General features: G+C 54.0%; 1 long non-coding RNA gene across 1 annotated transcript; it reads right to left on the minus strand.

Moving 5' to 3' along the window:
• Positions 1-3775: 3775 nt before the first annotated feature.
• On the minus strand, positions 3776-6968 carry LOC308534757. Its single transcript, XR_013997209.1, has 3 exons — positions 6817-6968; positions 6352-6534; positions 3776-5633 (listed from the first exon to the last, which is right to left on the minus strand). It is a non-coding gene; the product is annotated as an uncharacterized lncRNA (long non-coding RNA).
• Between the last annotated feature and the right edge of the window lie 13315 nt (positions 6969-20283).

A 20283-nucleotide genomic window follows, 5' to 3' on the forward strand; every position in this document is an offset into this window, starting at 1 on the left:
GAAAGCCCTTAGAATCCTGCCTGGCATGCTCGCACACCCAACAAACGTTGTTGACTTTAACGTTGTTAATGTTGGGATGCCTTCGTCCCCCTTTGCTTCCCAAGCTCTACTTCCTGACATCGCCAGTAGAATAGGCCATGGCCTCCGTGTGTCCCCACTTCCCCACTGTGCAGAGACTGACAACATTCCGTTCCCTCCTCAGTTAACCTGTCTGTCTCCCCCTGAACCGCAGGCCCTGATTACAAAGACTGCGTCTCATTGATCCTGTTTCCTAGAACTGAGCACAGTGCCTGGTCCCTGGTGCCTAGTTATCGTCCGGCAGGTGGATGAATGAACGAATGAATGAATGAATGGCCAAGGGAACCACCGTCACTGCCCTGACCCTGGCCTGGGATCCTCCCACTGCTCCTGGGGACGTGTGCCTCTCACTCCTGGGAAAGAGGTTGCTAATCTCTTGTCATCCCTGCTCCCCAACAGGCCCCCGCCCCCCGCCCGCCGGCCCCAACATCTGGCTCTGCCTGACGAAGGGCAGGATTACTGATGCCTCTCATACAGCAGGGACAGTGAAAGCCCCACCCACAGCTGTTTGGCTTTTATCAGAGGCTTTGGTGAGCCACGCCTGGTGAGGGTATTTCCAGATGGGATATTCAGACGGGCAGCAGCCTACCCACGGGTTTGTTTAGCCTCCTCTGTCTCTTTATTTATTTCCAGGCATGAAGGCAGCAGATGGGAGCCAGTGGAGGGAGCCGGCATGACAAAGGGGTCCAAGGATGCATTCTTTCCTCTCAGAGCAGATTATTCGTGTCTGGGAAAGGCGGAGCAGAGCTGCACTGCAGGGCTGCAGGCAGTGAAGGACTTCGTGTGAATAACGAATAATCACACTAATAGGACCAGAGCCTTCCAAGCTCAGTTGCCTGTTCTCTCCAACTCGGCTGCATGGGGGCTATTGCTGGGCGCTCAGGGCCACTGCTCCCCGTCTCCCCCGTCTGAGGCCCACCTGGCTTCCTTATTATGACTCTGACCCTAGGGATTGGCCTAAGGTTTGTCTCTGTGGAAAGACAATGGCTTGGATTCAGCGTGGGACCTTAGTGTGGGTCCTGGCACCCCCATGATCTGCTGTGACTTTGAGCAAGTCATCACTCTTTTCTAGGCCTCAATTTCCTAATTTATACATCGGGACCCACAGTCTCAGCCCTGTGCCCCTCCCGTGGCTGCTGTGAGGGGGAATGTGATTGTGAAAATTACCTGTTTACTGGTCTGATCCTCCCACTCCATGCTCCACGGATCAGCTGCCTCCTGCACACCCCACCATGGGACCAAGCCTGTCACCTGGGCATGTGTGCTGACCAGGAATCGAACCGTGAACTCCTGGTTCATAGGCCAAAGCTCAACCATTGAGCCATGCTGGCCAGGCATCGTTATCTTATTTAATCTTATACCAATTGCTGACGAGAACAGGTGAAGTGGGAAAACCGGGATCCCACCTGGGGGAGGGACGGTCCCAGGTACACCCCATGGGAAACAGCTCCAGCACCCATTTCTCTGGTTCCTCTGCACTCCTAATTCTTCGTGTGCTGTTCCCCCACGCAGATGCTGTTCCCGTTATTAACTGCTACTTCACCTCGGGTGCAGTGGCAGCTCCTGCAGGCACCCTTTCCTGGCTCTCTAACCCGGGTTAGGAGTCTCCGTGCATCCTCTCTGCATTGTGAGTTTGCTTCTCTTACAGCACAGACCTGGGGTGATGGTGGAGGGTGGGTTGGGGGGGGGGGGCTGTCCCTGTGGGGTGGAAGCTCCCAGGGCAGGGCCATCTCTACGTCTGTGTACCCAGCACACCGCGTTGGAAATGTCTGATGAAGGAACGGAGAGTGGTTAAGTGGTTTGTTTGAGGCCACTCAACTAGGATAATAAACCTAAAAGCCAACATTTTCAAAAGGCTGAATAAATGCACTATGAACCCAGGTTTCGCTAAGTATTTTCCACGGTCTCATACCAGGTCCTGATCAAATTGCTATGCTCTCTCCATTGCCCTCCTGGAGTGCCTGTCCCGCATGGAGCCAGTTACCGCTGTGGGCAGTGGAGCCCTGCCTGCTGGGGAAGAGGAGGTGTATGTCGGGGAGGGGGCTTGGTGCTGCCCTACCCTGTGGTCATTAGCCCAGGGCTGCTCCTGGGGCCTCCCACTCTCTGGTGCTTCCTGTTTGCCAGGCACGCAGATGTTGCAAGTGGCAGCCTTGGGTATGTGGAGGTGAATGGCCTGGGCTTGTGGGCCGGGCCTGGGCAGGTCCATCAGGATGGGGTTCACCCAGCTCAGTGTCATCTGAGCTTCATCCTCACCTTCTGTGAAAGAGAGGTGACAGCCCACCTCCCCAGCTGGGCTGTGGGGAGGGTGGGGGAGAGGAAGGCCTGCGGCACCACTTGGCACAGCGGAGGGGATGGTGAAGATTGACAGTCATGGCTAGTGACAAGTCCTGCTCTCCTGTATGGAAGGAGAGGTTTAAAAATCCGGCGCGGAAAGAAACACTGGGCAGGTGACTCCTAGGGAGGGTGGCTTTAGACTTGTATCTTGATTACATTTCTGAGTCACCCCATTACTGGCCAGTTCACACCCAACCCACGCCCTGAACTCTGGGAGGAAAAATCACTTTCATCTCCGTTAGAACCTTCGGTTCAATTATGACTCCCCTGTGGGCAGGAACTGCGGGGAAGAGAGGAGAGAATGAAGGGTGCTTACACTTTGGCAGGAGGGAAGGGCAGGGCAGGATGTGGTAGGGACCAGACGAAACTCTGCCCCATGGATGAATGGCCTGTGTGATTCCCACGCCGCCACCTTTGAAGATCTAGAAGTTTCCGAGAGTGGGAAGGGGAAAGGAGAATGAAGGCAAGGGCTAAGGCACACAGGCCTGTGTTGATTCTGCTCCTTCCCCGTCACTGGCCAAGGCTGCTGGCAGTACATTCAGCGAATCTATTTGACGCTAATCTTGTTGGAAGAACTTACTGTAATTGTTCACTGCGGGAGATCATCAGATTTGTGTAAATTCCTAATGGTCTGCAAAGGCTTCATATATGTTGACAGATACACTGCCTGTGCTCTGGTCTTGAGAGAGAAGAGGAGAGTGCGGGCTGGAGGGGACCAGTGGTTTTAAGGTCCCAAGAGGTGCACAGACCTGCTTTCTTTGCTGGACTCCCACTCACAGATCCTTGTTCCCCTTTTCCTGGTGGCCTGGCTCCAAAGCTGCAACGGATCCCCCGGGTTGGGAGGTAGGAAGCTCTTAAGGATGAGGGGGTAGCTACTCCCCACTTCCCCAAATCTAATTGTCCAATAATTCCTGACCCAATAAGCCAGAGGTTCTCAACCTGTGGGTCGCAACCCCTTTGGGGGTCAAACGACCCTTTCACAGGGGTCGCCTAAGACTATCAGAAAAACACATATATAATTACATATTGTTTTTGTGATTAATCGCTATGCTTTAATTATGTTCAATTTGTAACAATGAAATTGGGAGTCACCACAACATGAGGAACTGTATTAAAGGGTCACGGCATTAGGGAGGTTGAGAACCACTGCAATAAGCCAACAGCATTACCTTTCAAAATCTTTGTAGTCCCTGTAGCAACTAACTTGGTTCTTACCAGTATATTTATAATTTTCGATTACTAATAGAATTATCTCCTGCTTACATTTTAAAGTCAAAGAAATACTTATTCTATGCAATTTCTTGTGCCTAGAAAATGTGCCATGAATAACAACCATAATAAGTAAGCATAATACACAGAAACAGCAGGGTTTTTTATTTATTTATTTGTTTATAATAATAGGAACTGGATTCTTGGAGCAAATGGTGGGAGGTCACAGGTAAAAGGCAGAATGCTATGATCTGGGCAACAGGGCAGTTTGTCGCATGATGAGTTCTGGAGGGCATGCCTTTATACTTTATTCATGCTGACATGCAACCACCAATCTCCTTTCCCCAAAGAAACAAGAGACAGATCCAACTCCAATCTAACCCAAGCCTAAACAAGCATATCATTTCATCATAAAATACAATCTATGTGGCCCACCATCAGGCTCTGTGGATTTGGGCATGTGTGTGGTTAAGGATCTAAGAAGACAGGGGAGGAGATGGGTCCTCAAGAGGACGGGCTCTGAGACTGGAGGCTGGTCATGAGCTCAGGGGAGGACAGCTAAGGTCAGAGAGGTGGAGCAGATGGAAACCCAAGAGTCACTTCAAAGAGAAAAGCCATCCAACTCGATGTCAGATCACGTATGGGGTGGGGGAGGGGAGGGCTGAGGAATGATAACGTACAAACTGTAGGAGTGTTAGCTTGGGGGCTAGAAAATGGTGGTATGATGAGGAGAAATGGAACCGTTGAGGAAGAGGGACATTTAGTTGGATGAGAAGATACATTCAGTGGTAGTGACCTTGGGGCAACTAACTGGAATGTCCTGCATTAGTGGTAGGCATCAGACTGGACTGAGCAATCATGGCAGAAGACAGAGACTTAAGGATTATTCACATCAGGAACATTTAGGGAGCCCTTGCGCGTGCCAGGAATTCAGGCAACTGCCAGGTGTAGGGGTGCCTGGGACCACAGTCAGAAGGATGGCCCAGATCTGTGTTTCAGTCCCACTTTGTGCGTGACCTTGGGAAAGTCATTTCATGTTTTCCCATCTTAAGAAAGGGAATGAATGTATCTGGCACATAATTCTCAGTAATAAAGGGCCCTGCTGGTATGGCTTGGTTGGTTGGTTGGAGCGTAGTCCCACACAACAAAAGGTGGCCAGTTCGATTCCTGGTCAGGGCACATGCCGGGTTGTGGGCTCGATCCCCAGCAACAGATCAATGATTCTCTCATCATTGATGTTCCTATCTCTCTCCCCCTCTCTGAAATCAATAACAATATTTTTTTTTAAAAGAGAAGTTTTGACAAACCAGAGGGAGGTTGGATGACACCACTAGGCCACACCTTCCATCCACGCAAGATTTATTTCCTGAGGCAAAAGTACCCAAAGCCTCCTACCTTGTTCCTTGAAGCTAATGTCCCTGGGGCTGACACCGAAGCAAGATGTATTAATACCCATGATGGGTGATCAGCCTTCAATAAGTAATGCTGGTTGTTCTAATGTACCTGGCATGAAATATTCAGAGCTATCAATGTGTTTCAATTTAAATAGTCACCAGGGCTTCCGTCCAAATCAGTGGTGAGCTTATGCTCTATCATCTTTTCTTGCACAGATCAGATGTGGAGCGAAGGCGGAGAGTTCCAGGAAAAGGCATCAGTGGCTGACCCTGGGCAGAAAGAAGGCGGGGAGCCAGGCCCAGGCGGTGCAGGAGGATGTGATCGGGAAGTGGCCAGGGTCCGCACTTGGGCCAGGACTCCTGCCCTGGCCTGGCACTGGCTACACTGAAGGGCTCAACTAGTCATGGGAAGCCAGGTCGGAGCATTATAGGATGTCTTCCCCCGCCCCTGGCTGTAAGCATTTAAAATGCATCCACTCTCTCTCGAGGCTTTATAGGAACCTGGGAGAGTGGGGGACTCGGGATGGCCAGGTAGAGTGGGAGTCAAATTCCCAGGCAGTGGGACCTCCACTGGAAACGTCGGCTGGTGGAGATTTGAGAAGGCCACGCTCAGATAGCCTGTGGACAGAGAGATGGTTGACAGGTCTGTAAATCATGTCTGCTCAGGAGCTGTGGTCCTGACTGGCAGGTGGTGAGCTGGGGAGAATCTGAAGGGTGAGCTGACAGTAGCGAGTCATTCTGGAGCTAGTGGGGCGGCCCTGCTTCCCGTGTCTTCTGTTTTTCTGACGCCGTCTCCCTAAGGGAAGGCTGGAGAACCACCGCCAGCCACGCTGTGATGTGGGAGACTAGTGAGCACTCTGCCTTCCTGAGTTAAATATTCACTTGCATCTGAATGATGACCAGGAGGGGAGCCTGCTGTCCACAGGAGGCCTCCCTCCAGGAAGTGTGTGTGTGGGGGGTCCCTGGCAGAACTCCACATGCCGCAGCTCTGTCCAGTCCCAGCAAAATCGCGACTTGAGCCCTAACCGGTTTGGCTCAGTGGATAGAGCTTCGGCCTGTGGACTGAAGGGTCTCAGGTTCAATTCCGGTCAAGGGCATGTACCTTGGCTGCGGGCACATCCCCAATAGGGGGTGTGCAGCAGGCAGCTGATCGATGTTTCTCTCTCATCGATGTTTCTAACTCTCTATCCCTCTCCCTTCCTCTCTGTAGAAAATCAATAACATATATTTTTTAAAAAATCGCGACTTGAGGCCACTTGTGCTCTGCTCTTTCAGGTCACACTCACCTCCCTTTCACCAGAACGCGGCTCTCAAAGAAACAAAAATAAGTACTTACCCCCGGCCAGCGCGGCTCAGTGGTTGAGCATGGACCTATGAACCAGGAGGTCATGGTTCGATTCCCGGTCAAGGGCACATGCCCAGGTTGCAGGCTCCGTCCGCAGTGTGGGGCTTGCAGGAGGCAGCCGATCCATGATTCTCTCTCATATTGATATTTCTCTCTCTTGCTCTCCCTTCCTCTCTGAAATCAATAAAAACATATATACACATATATTAAAAAATAATTATAATAAATAATAAATAAATAAATGAGCCCTGGTCGGTGGCTCAGGCAGTTGCAGCGTCATGGGTGTGCAAGGGTCTCTGCCCGCGGGTGGGAGCATGCGCACAGCCCGTGGCCCCCCCCCCCCCCCCCCCCCCCCCCCCCCGGCCCTCCGCGCGCACCTCCGCCCGGGTCCCTCCTCCGGGCCCACTCCCCGCCGCTGGGCCGCCTCCCTCCCCGGCGCCCAAGGCGTCTGCCCACCCGGAGGCCTGGGGTCCGCTCGTGCCGCCGCCCACCGGACCTGTTCGCGCGACTCTGGCGTCGAGCGTGTGCGTGACGCGGCGGAGCTCCCTCCCGCGCCCACGCCGCGCCCACGCCGCGCAGCTCTCCCGCCTCTGCCCCACCCCCGGGTCGGAGCGTGCGCGCGGCGGGTGGGGTCACCTGCGCCGCGGCCCCTTCCCCTGGAAGCGCGCCCCCTCGCGGGCAGCTCCCGCACGGCCGCGCGCCCCGCCACGTGCGCCCCCGCAGCCTGTGAGGCCCGGCACGCGGCGGCACGCGGACGTCGGCCTCGGCCCCGGCTTCTGCCGGAGCAAAGGCAACAGCCGCCAAGGACGAGGACGAGGACGGAGGCGGCGCCCGGGGGCCTGACTCAGGTGCGGGGCGCGGGGGGGAGCGGGGCGCGGGGAGGAGCGGGGCGCGGGGAGGAGCGGGGCGCGGGGAGGAGCGGGGCGCGGGGAGGAGCGGGGCGCGGGGAGGAGCGGGGCGGCGGCTGCACGTGGAGGGCGGGGCCGAGTTTGAATGGACGCGGGCGCACCGGGGGCGGGACGAGGTGCTGTGGCCTCGCTCTGGGGACCAGTGACCTCGGGGAAGCGCTCAGACCCCCAGGGCCACTGTCCTGTTGCAGAACCGGCCTCATAGGCGCTGTGGGGAGCGGGCCTGGTCCTCGCGAATGGGGCGGGTGCAGACAAGTCGGGGAAGGAGCCAGTCAGAGGTGGCAAGACTGGGCTGAAGGGCTGGGGTGGGGGGGCGGTTGGAAACACGGAGAAAGGAGACTGCAGAGGGGCCACATGTTTGTGGGCACTGGATGTGCGACAGGGTATCTGATAGGTAGCAGGGTTTTTTTGGGGGGGGGGGGCTGGGGAGACTGATTTTATGCTAAGCTCTTCACCTGCATCCTCAGGACCCACCCTGTGAAGCAGATTTTATTAACAAATAAGGAACCTGAGCCCTAGCCGGTTTGGCTCAGTGGATAGAGCATCGGCCTGGGAACTGGAGGGTCCTGGGTTCGATTCTGGTCAAGGTCACATGCCCGGGTTGCGGGCTCGATCCCCAGTAGGGGGCGTGCAGGAGGCAGCTGATCAATGATTCTCTCTCATCATTAATGTTTCCATCTCTCCCTCTCCCTCTCTGAAATCAACAAGAAATGTGTGTGTGTGTGTATACACATATATATGTATATGTATGTGTATATATATAACAAATAAGGAACCCGAAGCTCAGGTTCAGCAAATTTCTAGAAGTCACAGTGCTTACGAGAGAAAGGCCAAAAGTGCCTCCAAGCTGGTTAGCTGGAAAAACAGCAATAGGGAAGGTGCGGAGAGAAACCGGGTTGAGGGAGCTGGTGAAGGTGGTAGGAAAAGCAGGTATGACTTTTAATGTTTTCCCACATGTCATCCTGGCTTTAGAGTTGACAGGGGCTCGGAAATTACAGAGCCAGCCTCCCAGATTCTGCAGGCGCGGAAGCTGGAACCCAGGGGCTGGAAAGACTGACCTAAAGCCACGCTGCTAAGGCATGGTTTGAAACGGGATTTCCGCACAGAAATCTTTACTGCAAACCAAAGGGGATACAGTGCCCTCTAGTGTTTTCCATTCAATCTTACACCCCACCCCCCTCACATTTCTGTTTTAAAGGTTGAGAACAACTGGACATGGTGCAAGGTGGTCTCCTCAGGTAGCCTTAGAGTTATTTGCAAACTCAGGAAGATTTCAAGCAAGTGTTCACTTCAGAAATTAGGGACATGGATGAGAAACACCATGGTTGGTATCTTTTCATGTGCTTATTTGACATTCATATATACTCTTTTTAAAAAAAATATTTTATTGATTTTTTTTCAGAGAAGAAGGGAGAGGGATAGAGAGTTAGAAACATCAATGAGAGAAATTGATCAGCTGCCTCCTGCACGTCCCCCACGGGGGATGTGCCCGCAACCAAGGTACATGCCCTTGACCGGAATCGAACCTGGGACCCTTCAGTCTGCAGGCCAACGCTCTATCCATTGAGCCAAACCGGTTCGGTCATATATGTTCTTTAAATTTTTTAAATTAATTGTTTGTAGAGAGAGAGAGAAACATTGATTTGTTGTTCCACTTATTTATGCATTCTTTGGTTGAGTCTTGTATGTGCCCTGACCGGGGATAGAACTTGCAACCTTGTGTATCAGGACAATGCTCTAACTAACCAGCTAAGCTGATGGGCTGATATTCATTTATATTTGCACATTAGGCTTTTATTATACAGGAGGATTAGAGTCCTATACTAGTGGATGACATAAAAAGAAAGGACCTGTTTGGGAAGACATATGAAATAATACTTGTATTATTAAGAGGTCCCAAAGGGTTAAAATCTACACCTCGTAATACCTCATTTGTAGTTATGATTAAAACAGGCCCTGAGTAGATGGGCAGCGAACGTGAAGAGACAACGCACGCGAAAGGAGTAGGCTACTACACAAGTGGAAGGGAAATGTTAATCTTTAAGAATTTTCTTCCTAGTGTGATGGCATTTAATTAAAAAAATACATTTACTGTTTTTCCTTGGGCAGGGTGTCTTCTATGATGATTTAAAAATATTTTTTTTACAATAAAAATGTCTCTTTTAGAAATGTCTCTTAATTATAAAAAAATTTAGAAAAATGTTCAATGAAAATACCCAATCCTGATGAAGCAGGGGGTGAAAAAGGCTATAGCAGCACACATTGATACAAAATCTGTTTGAAAAGCCAGAATTTCATGGAAAAACAACGGGATAGGTTTTATACTATTCTTAGAATATATGTGTGCTACTTCCCTAAGTTCCTTGATAGTGAGGTAGTGTGTGCATGACAGCAGACTGGAAGGGTCAGCCTCGGAGGGCGTCCGTCCTGTGGCGTCGGGGAGGTAACCCTCTGCTGCAGCCCGCCCAGCAGTTTTCAGTGTCCTGTGTCAGATCCCTTTCGGCTTAGCGTCCCCGGGACACCTAGAGGGCCGTTGGTTCCTTGGACAGAATCCTCACCGCCGAATGGGGTGGACGGTGTGAGGGATTCACGGGACGAAAACAGCATCCCAATGGGAGAGGCCGAAGCTGTCCATTACTGCGAGCTTCTCTCACGGCAGCCTAAACCCCCCCTAATGCAACTAAGCATACAGCTAAGCCTGTTGACTTATTTCCAAGCCCTTGTGGAGCAGCTACATGTGTTGAGCTCCAATTCAGACGTCAGAGATTAACGTATCTGCTAAAGAAAGCTGCATCTTAGCCCAGCCTGCTTGTGCCTGGGACGTGACTGTGGACGCCCTCCACCCCCCCCCACCCCCCCCACCCCCCCCCCCCCCGCCCCATGGGTGCTGGTTGAAAGGCTCGGAGTTCCCGGAAGAAGTTTTGGCGGAAGTTTAAGTGAGGTTGGGCAGTACCACTTGCCCACATGCGATTTTGTCCCTTGAAGCTCTGCAGCAAAAAGAGATGACTGCCTATGGTGGGGGATCAGCCTTTCATAAACCACGCTGGCTGTTCTACTCTGGTCACCTGCCGTGAACTAGTTAGAGCTAAAAAGGCATTTCCGTGTCAGTGGCCACCAGGCTGAAACAGTGGCTTCACTCCAGTTCAGTGGTGGGCGCGGGTGTCATCGTATTTTTGCACAGGGTAGGTGTGGAGCACAGAGTGTCAGGAAGAGCACCAAGTGGCCCCTCCCAGGCCCAGGGTGGGGGACTGTGTGGTCCAGGAATACGATGGGAGGAGTGGCCAGGGCCCTCATTTCGGGTCGAGGAATTGTGTGTCCTGTCCCTAGTGTGACCCCGGCCTGCCGAGGGACTCGTGCGGTCATGGGAAGGCAGATCAGGGCATTTTAGGATGTATCCCCCAGTCCTTGATTTTAAGTATTAAAAATGCTACCAGGCTCTTGAGGTCAGATCAGGGGACACGAGAGAGCGGAGGGGTCAGTATGAACACAGCTGGGAGTGTGGCTCCAATGACGGGGCGTTCAGTTCTGCACAGGAAACTCGTAGGTAAGGAGGTTTGGGAAGGCTCAGCTCAGAGGCCTGTCCATGCAGAGCTGGTTGCGTGCCTGTACGTCTTGTCTGCGGAGCTGGAGTGCTGATTGGCAGGTGTGAGTGGAGGAGTCTGAAGGGTGAGTGGACAGAAGTGAGGGCGCGGTGGTCTTAGGTCCATGTGACGCCCGCCCTGTGCTTTTATCATTAACCCCCTGCCCCAGGGTCTCTGTGAAAGACAGACCCCGTCCTGGGAGGGGGTGACTGCTTCCCCACCGGCCACCAGGGGGAGCAGCTGCTTCGCCGGTGACTAATCAGTGCTTCTCAACCGTCTGACCCTTTAAATACAGTTCCCCATGTGGTGACCCCAACTATAAAATTATTTTCATTGCTACTTCATGACCGTCATGTTGCTACTGTGATGAACCGTCATGTAAATATCTGATATGCAGGATGGTCTTAGGCGACCCCTGCGAAAGGGTCGTTGGTCCGCCAAAGGGGTCGCGGCCCACAGGTTGAGAACCGCTGCGTGTAGGTTCTCCTGTTCAAGCGCGCATGCACTTGAGTAAGGCTGCGTGTCAGTTCTTCCGAATCGATCCTGAATTTTGCCTCTCGCGGCGTTCCCTCCACGGATTGAAAGGCCGTTGTCGACGCGAGTGCCTTTGCTAATGCGGGTGGTTTTGACTGTGGGCTGTTGGTTGCACACGTCAGGCGGTAAGGGAGGAAACGGCTTCCTTCCACCTTCACGGTTCTAGTGAAAGACACGAGGCAGATGAACAAGAGAAAATGACCCGGTTTCATGCCATGCGTATGTGTGGGAACCCCGCTTCCATGAGAGGGTCAGAGACAGAGCGGGGGGCTTGTGTACAAAACATCCCAGCTAGGGGTGACGCCATGCACCTTGGGGCTTCGGAAGGCCATTGCACAGAGAGAGCGGGTTCAGCATTAACAGTTCACCCTGACGTATAGCCAGGTAAAAAGTCCTTTCTGGTCAGCTCTTCCGCTGGGCCAGTCTTCTAATTTAAATTCTTCTACGTAGTTAAGGGGGGAAGGGGCAGAGGTTTCTCTTGAGCCTGCAGGGGCTCCGTTGCCTTTAGTTCAAAATAATCTGCACACCATTGAGGCGCATCCTGGGGCTCGCTCTGAGCTCCCACCAAGTCCATGTGAGAGGGTCCCACCTCTGGGCCAGGACAAGAGGAGGAGTCAGAAAACTCAATTCTTAAAAAAAAAAGTCTCTGGTGTGTTTATCTTCCTGGGCGGAGCTGAGGGAAGGGGAAACGCAGGAGGCAGACGCTGGTGGGGGCCCTGGATGGAGACACCTCCCCTTTGGCCACCACAGCTGGGCCTGGGTTTCTCACCTGCTGGCCGAGGCTTAGGACCAGAGAATGTCAGAGCCGGAAGGAATCAGGGCTCTGCGCCCATGCTTTTATCCCAGCAAGGGGAAACCGGGAGGCTTTGAGGTTAAGTGGGAGTCCTGGCCTGGTTAGCTCATCCATCAGGTTATCTCTGCCGGCTGTGGCTATTTCACAACTCCGTGGAGGTGGAAGTTAACTGGTAAAAAAGCTGATAGTACAGCAATGTGTACCTTTCTAAGAAATGCTCATTGTGACCGTTCCACAATCGGCTTGCAACCGGTTTCTATGGCTATTGACTGATTTGGGCAGTGCTTCCAGTTTTGCAACTATTTGTACGTGTATTTCAGCATCTTTATCTGGCCGCGAAGAGCGTGGTTCTGTGTGTTTTCCTCAGAACTGGCTGTCCTTGTTGATGGATGAGGTAAAGCCTTTGACACAGGTGCGTTTTATACCAGGGTGAGAGCTGCCGTTGTATCCTCTTTGAATATGGTTGAGCGTAAATAAGTCAGTCAGCTATTTCTCCAGCAAAATGGGTTTATTCGGGCACAACAACAAATTGCAATCCAGAGCATGCGACCCTGGTGGGCCCACAGAAGGCCACTAAACAAAGGAGGGGGAGGCTCTTTTGTGGGCAGGGGGGTGCGGGAGGAAGTTGGGAAGAGCTGTTACAAGGGTATCCCCTGCTGTGCGTTGTGATTGACACAGGGCGTCAGAGCTCGGCATTCTGGCCTCCCTATTTCATTTCAAACGAGGTTTCTGTTTATGGATTTTTACACTGTGAATCCTTTAACATCCTTCAGAGAAGAATAAGGATGCTCAGAGAGGGGAGGGGATTTTCCCAAGATCACACAGTTCAGCTGTGCCAAAGCCATGACCAGAACCCAGCTTTCTCTGGGCTCCTTGATGTTTAGCAATCGCTGATACACTTCGCAGGATCGTCCTGGGGACCAGAGGTGGAAGAGAGAAGAGAAAGTGGTACAAAAAGTGGGGCGTGCCATGCCTAGAGGGAGTCCTGTCTGGGGGTGGGGGTGGGGAGAGGAGGTTCATGGGTTCCAGCCTCACATACCAGCCGTGAGGATACAGCCAGGTCATTCAGCCTCCCTGGGCCTCAGTTCCTGCCCTGCATACCTCGCACCTCACCCAGCGGGGCCCTGGGGAAGCGGGGTGCGGTGACAGGGGAGGCTGTGAGAGAGCCGCAGCAACTTCAAAACATGTTCCCGTGTCTTTGGTTCTCCTGTCTTCAAGAGGTGGAGTCAGTCCTTCCCTCGAGGGCGGGCTGATTTAGTGACTCACGTCTAACAAACAGAATAAAGGAGAAGAGATGGTGTGTTTTGTGTGTGTGTGTGTGTGTGTGTGTGTGTGTGTATGAGAGAGAGAGAGAGAGAGAGAGAGAGAGAGAGAGAAAGAGATAGAGAGAGAGAGAGAGAGAGAGAGAGAGAGAGAGAGGGAGAGAGAAGGTCATAAAACAGCGCTGTGGCTTCCATCGTGGTTACACTCAGAGTTTGGGGAACGCCGGCCCCCTGCGGAGAGGCCCTGGTGAGGAACTGAGGTCAAATGAAAGCAATTCAGTCAAATGACAGAAATCCCTTTTTATCAGAATTACTTGAAATGCAAAGGGATTAAACTCTTCAATTAAAGACATAGATGAGCAGAATGGATAAAAACACGTGACCCGACTCTACGTTGTCTACAAGAGACTCACTTTAAAGCAAAGACACAAATAGATGAAAGTGAAAGGATGGAAAATGATATCCCATCCGAACAGTAATCAGGGGTGGCTGTCCTAATATCACACAAAATAGACTCTAAACCAGACAAGGTAACAAGAGGCAAAGAAGGATATTACGTGTTCCTAAACGGTTCACCCCGGCCGGTGTGGCTGTGTTGGTTGGAGCGTTGTCCCGTGCACCAAAGGTTACAGGGCACATACCTAGGTTGCGGGTCTGATTCCTGGTTGGGGCTAGTACAGGAGGCAACCGGTCAATTTTTCTCTTCCTCTCTCACTCTTTCTCCCTCTCTCGCCCTTCCTCTCTCTAAAATCAATAAAAACATATGCTCAGGTGAGGATTAGAGAAAATAAAAGGTTCAATAGAGCAAGAAGATAGCACAGTTATAAACCTTCACATACCTAATAACAGGGAAATATATGAAGCAAAAACTGACAGAATCGAAGGGAGAAATAGCGGTGAAGAGGAAGACATGTTATTAGTGATGTCTCAGCTCTCGTTGGGTGGCAGGGTCAGGGCTGTTAACTACACCATGTTTTATAACTAACAGTTTGTGAAAAGCGTCTTATATACGCACAGAATACTGTATCTTAAAATATAAGTTGGAACATATTCAGGATCGCTCTGGCGGGTGCAGCTCGTTTTTCCTGTGCCCTGGAAGGTCGCTGGCTGGATTCCTGGTCGAGGCGCATGCTCGGATTGCGGGCTGGATCCCCAGTAGGGGGCGTGCAGGAGGCAGCTGATTGATGTTTCCCTTTCATCGATGCTGCTATCTCTCCCTCTCCCTTTCTCTCTGAAAACCAATAAAAAATATTCTTAAAAAGATAGATAAGAGCCCTACCCCATTTGGCTCAGTGGGTAGAGCTTTGGCCTGCCGACAGAAGGGTCCCGGGTTGGATTCCGGCCAAGGGCACATGCTGGGTTGTGGGCTGGATCCCCAGTAGGGGGCGTGCAGGTGGCACCCGATCAATGATTCTCTGTCATCATTGATGTTTCTATCTCCCTCTCCTCCCTTCCTCTCTGAAATCAATAAAAATATATTTAAAAAAAAAGAGAGATAAGAGAAGGAGGGAGTCTAGGTTGGAGGCAGGCCAGTTGGTAGTGTGAGCGTGGGCTGTGGCACAGCCATGACACCCGTGGGACAGCGGAGCCCAGGGCTCTGGGAAGAGGGCACCCCAGGAGGAGGGCACCCCAGGAGGAGGGCAGCCTGGGATCCCGGCGGCGAGGCTGCAGGGCCGGCCTCGGCCACACGAGGGCGCTCCACACTCGCATCGTGTTGGGGAGGCCGGATTGTAAGGAAGATGGGGAGGAGGCCTTCTGGGGGGAGAGGAAGGAGCAGAAGGCCCTCTCTGCTCCCAGGCTAGTCCTCTCTCCAGGTTTCCTGTGTGGTCCAGCCTTGAAGGTCCGTGTGAAGTCCCTCTGGCAACTGGGAACACAGCCCTGAGAAGTTCATGCATATGTATGTCAGGGCCGCCTGCGCGGGGAGGGCAGTGCTGGTTTGTTGAGGTGTCAGCGGTATGCCTGTGTCCTGTGTTGGGAGTGACTGTGTGTAGGAGTGTGGGTGTGTGGGAGGGTGGAAGGGGGCGTGGGGAGGAGCAGTTCCGGCTTCCCAGGCCTGGGCTGGAACTCCCAAGCAGGGAGCCCTGAAGCAAGCAGCCCCATGCTTGAGCTGCCTTCCCCCAACAGAGGAGTCCCCAGTCTGAAAGAGGAGGCATACGCCCTGGCCTTCAGCCTGGCCCAGCGGGACTGTGTATTGGAGATTTCCTGTGGGTCTGTGGATCCCCGGCCTTCTGGTGGTAGTTAAGCACCTTGCTGAGGCTGGGCTCATGGCCGGCCGCCGCCAGGCCCTGGCGCTGCCCACTCCTGCTGCTCAGGAACCTGGTGTCACGAAGATGTGCCCAGGGGCATAGCCCAGCAGAAATCTTGTGATCCAAGGAACACCATTGGTCTCATTTTAGACCAGAACATTTTTTTTTTCCTCCTGAAAGCTGCCTGGGCGGTGGCAGGAAGCCCAGGTTCAGGGTAGCAGAACATGCCACTCCAAAACACGCCTCTTGGGCACCATGATTATTTTGAGAAACGACAGGCACAGGAGGAGCTCTGAAAACGGGGCGGAGATTCCTCTTTTGACAGGGAAACGTACTTTTATAAAGAAAATCTTATTTTGTATGGGGCCTCCCTTTCTATACCAGGAAGGTGGCTCTAAGTCACCAGAGAATCTTATCGCTGGGGAAGCTGTGACTTGGCCTCTCTAAACAGACCTTACCCGTTTACCGCTTTTCCCGGTGACCTTCCCTAACAGGCCTCCCCTCCCCTTCCCCGTTCCTTTCTCTGGGCTTTAGCTGAAGATGGTGTTTAAAAGCTGCTGCCTTAGGCCACCTGGCAGAGTTACCTCATTTTTCCTGGGTACCTCCCATGTATGCATGAGGTCTGTATCTATACTCTCAGGTTGGTTTTTCTCGAATTATTCTGTCTTTTATTCCGGGGGTCTCAGCCAAGAACTCAGAAAGGAGAATTGCTTTTCCTCCCCCATAGGGGGGACCGTGACCAGGGGCCTGGAGTCTTGTCCCCTCCTGCCCTGGCCACTGGACAGCCGCTGCATGTGAATGAGCTCGGTGGGTGGCCTGGCTTCTCAGCTGGGGATTTGAGAGCATTAGGGCTGGTGGGACGCACCCCCGCTGGGAGCCTGGGGCGGGGGGGGGGGGGGGGGGAGGCGGGGCAGCAGGCTGAGGCCCGGGGTGGTGTCCCAGGGCAGGGGAACACCAGGAGGAGGAACAGCAAGCCCAGGGGGTGCTGGGGTCTTGAAACATGAGACAAGACCAGGATGCTGCCGAGCCTAGGAGACCCCGCTGGGGAGAGGAGACAAGGACGAAGCCTCACAGAGCTCTGGCTGAGCCCTCGGCCCTTGTCCGGACTTCCCCCAGCAGACCTTCCCCCCTCAGCAGCCTGGCCTTGGCCGGTACCCCTGCCATTCCTGGGGCTGCGATGCCTAGGCCCAGCCCAGCGACCATGAGAGGCGTAGGAGAACAACACCTGGGTGAGGCGACTCTAGGGAGTTTTGGGGTTCAGGGAGCTAGACTTCATGACCATGTAGTTAAAGGGAAGCAGTTTGTCACCCCCAAATATGCCTTTTGGGCTATTATTGTAAGCTGGTTATTTTTATGAAACAAAAGACTCAGACAAAAACCCTCTGACCTTCGCCTCGTTGCCTAAGGAATTGAGAGAGGGCCGGCTCTGGGAAGGCAGCCATCACCCCAGAGCACTGGAGTTCAGCTCCAACTAAGTGTCTTAGAGGAGAGGCCTCCTGGGGCCCTTTGACCACAGTCTGCCTGTGTCCCATTGTTTCGTTTGTTTGTCTTTTGTCCTGTGTCTCCGTTGCTAAAGATGGCCCAGCGAACACTATTTACCAGTATTTGCTTTTCGGCCTCCATGGCATATAAGCTGCTTTAACCGCTGGCCAGTTCTCAGCCCGCAGGTCCTTCTGGAACCCCCACGCGGCCTGTGTCATCAGCGCGGCTGTTTTCTCTCGTTGATCTGCCTCACGTTTGCGTGCCTGTGGGACCAGCCCGAAGAACGTAGGGAGCGGGAGGGCAGTTGCTGTGCGTGCCTCACGTGGCCATCAGGCGGAAGGCACTGGTGTCAGGCCAGGCTGGTTAGACTTCCGGCTCAGCCACCTGGTAGCCATGTGGCCTTAAATGAGCAAATTGCCTAACCTGACTGGACCTCAGTCTTATCATCTGCGACATGGGAACAGTGGTGACATTGCAGGGTTATGAAGGTTTGGACATTGGGGGTGCAGAGTGCTCAGGCCATAGGAAAGGCTGTTTCTATCATCATTGTCCCATGCCCGGACCCCCTTCGACGGCCTCCAGGCCTCTCTTCTCAGCTCAGACGAGAGCAGTCCTGTAATGTGCCTGCCCCACTGTGACCCGGAAGGGGTAGCCAGCTAATGTCACCCAGGACGGCAATGTCCCTGCTGACAAGAGCCTCTGGGAAGATGCCTTGGTTCCAAGGACTGAATCTCCTAGTTGGCAGGCGGCATGTCCTGTGTAGGTGGGGGTCTCCCTTCACCTGGATCTCACAGCAGGAGGAATACAGAGCTTTCAGAGCAGGAGGAGGCCAGGTGGCTGCCTGTTGCAACAGAGGAAGGGGCCAGGGGCTTGGCCTAAGGCTCTGCTCATGTCCCCTAGACCTTTCCTAGCATGGGGGGAGGGAGGAGGGGATCAGTGTGCCAGGCGGGGGGAGGAGAGAGGCCCTGAATGCAGGCTGTGTGCCCACAGCTTTTTCCTTCTCCTTGCCCCCCCTGCACCCCACCCCGGCTGGAGTCTGCGGTCATCCAGTTACAGCTCCTTTAGGCGAGAAGCCTTCCTGGCTCTTGCACGCGGGCCGTGAAGTTGATGGGAGGGAAGGGGCTTTTTGTGAACTCAGTCCAGAGGCGGGGAGCGTGTGGGTGGGTGCCACCCGGGATCCAGTGCCAGGAGTAGATAGGGACCCCACCCTTCTGGGCGTGCCTGCTGTTGAAACCTGGCAGCTACCCCGGGTTCCTCCCTGCACCCCTCCCACTCCTCTGGGTTCGCTCTGCCTCCCCCTCAACTCCCCGGGAGGTGCTCTGCCTTCTCTCGTCCTCCTCCAGGCATGGTAACTGAGCCCTGGCCTGCAGTCCCGCCCTCCTCCAGCCTGTCGCACCGCCCGCCTCCAAGTGGTATTTCTGAGACCAGGGTGGTGGTCCTTCTCTGCCCAGTACCGGCTCCAGCTCCCGCTGCCCACAGGGTAGAGCTCGGATTCTTCAGGGACCTGTCAGTCCCACGCGTCTCCGTGGCCCTCATTTCCTCGCCCGCTTCCTTTCTTGCCCACCACTCTGTGTACCCGCCTGGCTGAACTGGCCACTTGGGGGAAGTGCCAAGCACCCCTCAACTTTCGGGGGTCTGTATAAGTGCGTGCGCCCTCATGGTGGTCCTTAGCATGGTCACACACGCGCGCACCCGTCCCCCTGCTTAATTCGGTTAATTTCTAGTTCTTCCTTCAAGCCCCTGGTGCCACTGCTGTGGGAAAGCCACCGCTGACCTCCGCAAGACTGGCCCGGGCCCCTCTCTGTCCTCGCAGCCCTCTGAGCTCCCCTGGAGTGTATGACACACTTTGACATTGACCCCCTTCCTTTTTTTTTTTTTTAAAGATATTTGGGGGAGACATACACAGGGAGTCTATAGGAGATGTTGTTGAGTTAGTGTTTATTTTTTTAAATTATTATTTTTTAAAAATATATTTTATTTTTTACAGAGAGGAAGGGAGAGGGATAGAGAGTTAGAAACATCGATGAGAGAGAAACATCGATCAGCTGCCTCCTGCACACTCCCTACTGGGGATGTGCCCGCAACCAAGGTACATGCCCTTGACCGGAATTGAACCTGGGACCCTGGAGTCCGCAGGCCGACGCTCTGTCCACTGAGCCAAACCGGTCAGGGCGACCCCCTTCCTTTATGATTCCGCTCTCTGCTCCCAAGTCTCATCACTTCGCCAGGGGAGGGCCCTGTCTTGCTCGCTGACGTCTGTCCTAGGGCCTCGCCCGGTGCTGGCCCGTGGCAGGCGTGGAGCCATAGCCACTGAAACGCTCCCGGGAGCCCACCTTCACTGAGCACGTGCCGGGAGCCAGGGACCGGACCGTGAGGTGCTCTCCAGGTGCAAACGGGACTGACTCACCCTCGGGGGGCTGAGTGGCACCCAGCCTCCATTCCTGCTTCCTTTGGAGGCAGAAGCTAAAGCTGTGTGTGCCAGACCCACTCCTTCTAGTGCTGGTGCGTGTTGTGATCCCAGGCTGAGACCCCTGGGATTTGGAAGGTGGACGGGAGCCACGACCCCTTCCTCCTGCTGTGGCTGCTCCCTCTGGCAAGCAGGGTCACTCAGATGGGCCTGGTCTCCTGCAGCCGTGTCCAGTGTGCACCCCACCCCAGCCGCTCCCCAGATCACAGCCACGTCAGCGCATCCCGGAACACAGCAGTGCCAGAGGCAGCCTCCGGATGCCACCTTCCTCCCCTGCCCAGGGCCACGGAGCAGGTCTTCTAGAGACCCAGCCTCCCCCGCCTCCCCGTCCTGTTACCCTGACCGCCCCATGGGCGCCTAACCCTCTGTATCACTTTTTCCTGCACTGAGCTCTGGCTGATACAACGAATATTATCTGTATTTTACAGATGAGGAAACTGAGTCACAGAGCCACACAGCCAGGGCGTGGTAGAGCGGACTCTGAACCCAGCTGAGCCCAGAGCCGCCAGCCCCTCACACTTCGGGGAATGTGTATCGTGTGTGCCAGCAGTCGCCCACCTTTCGGACCTCACGGGCCACCAGTGTCCGCGGACCACCCGTTGGTGAGCGCCAGGTGTGGGAGGAGGCCCAGCGGCTTCCAGGCAGGGGCT

This window comes from Myotis nattereri (genome assembly GCF_964212035.1).
Source record: "Myotis nattereri genome assembly, chromosome: 18".
Lineage (NCBI taxonomy): Eukaryota > Metazoa > Chordata > Mammalia > Chiroptera > Vespertilionidae > Myotis > Myotis nattereri.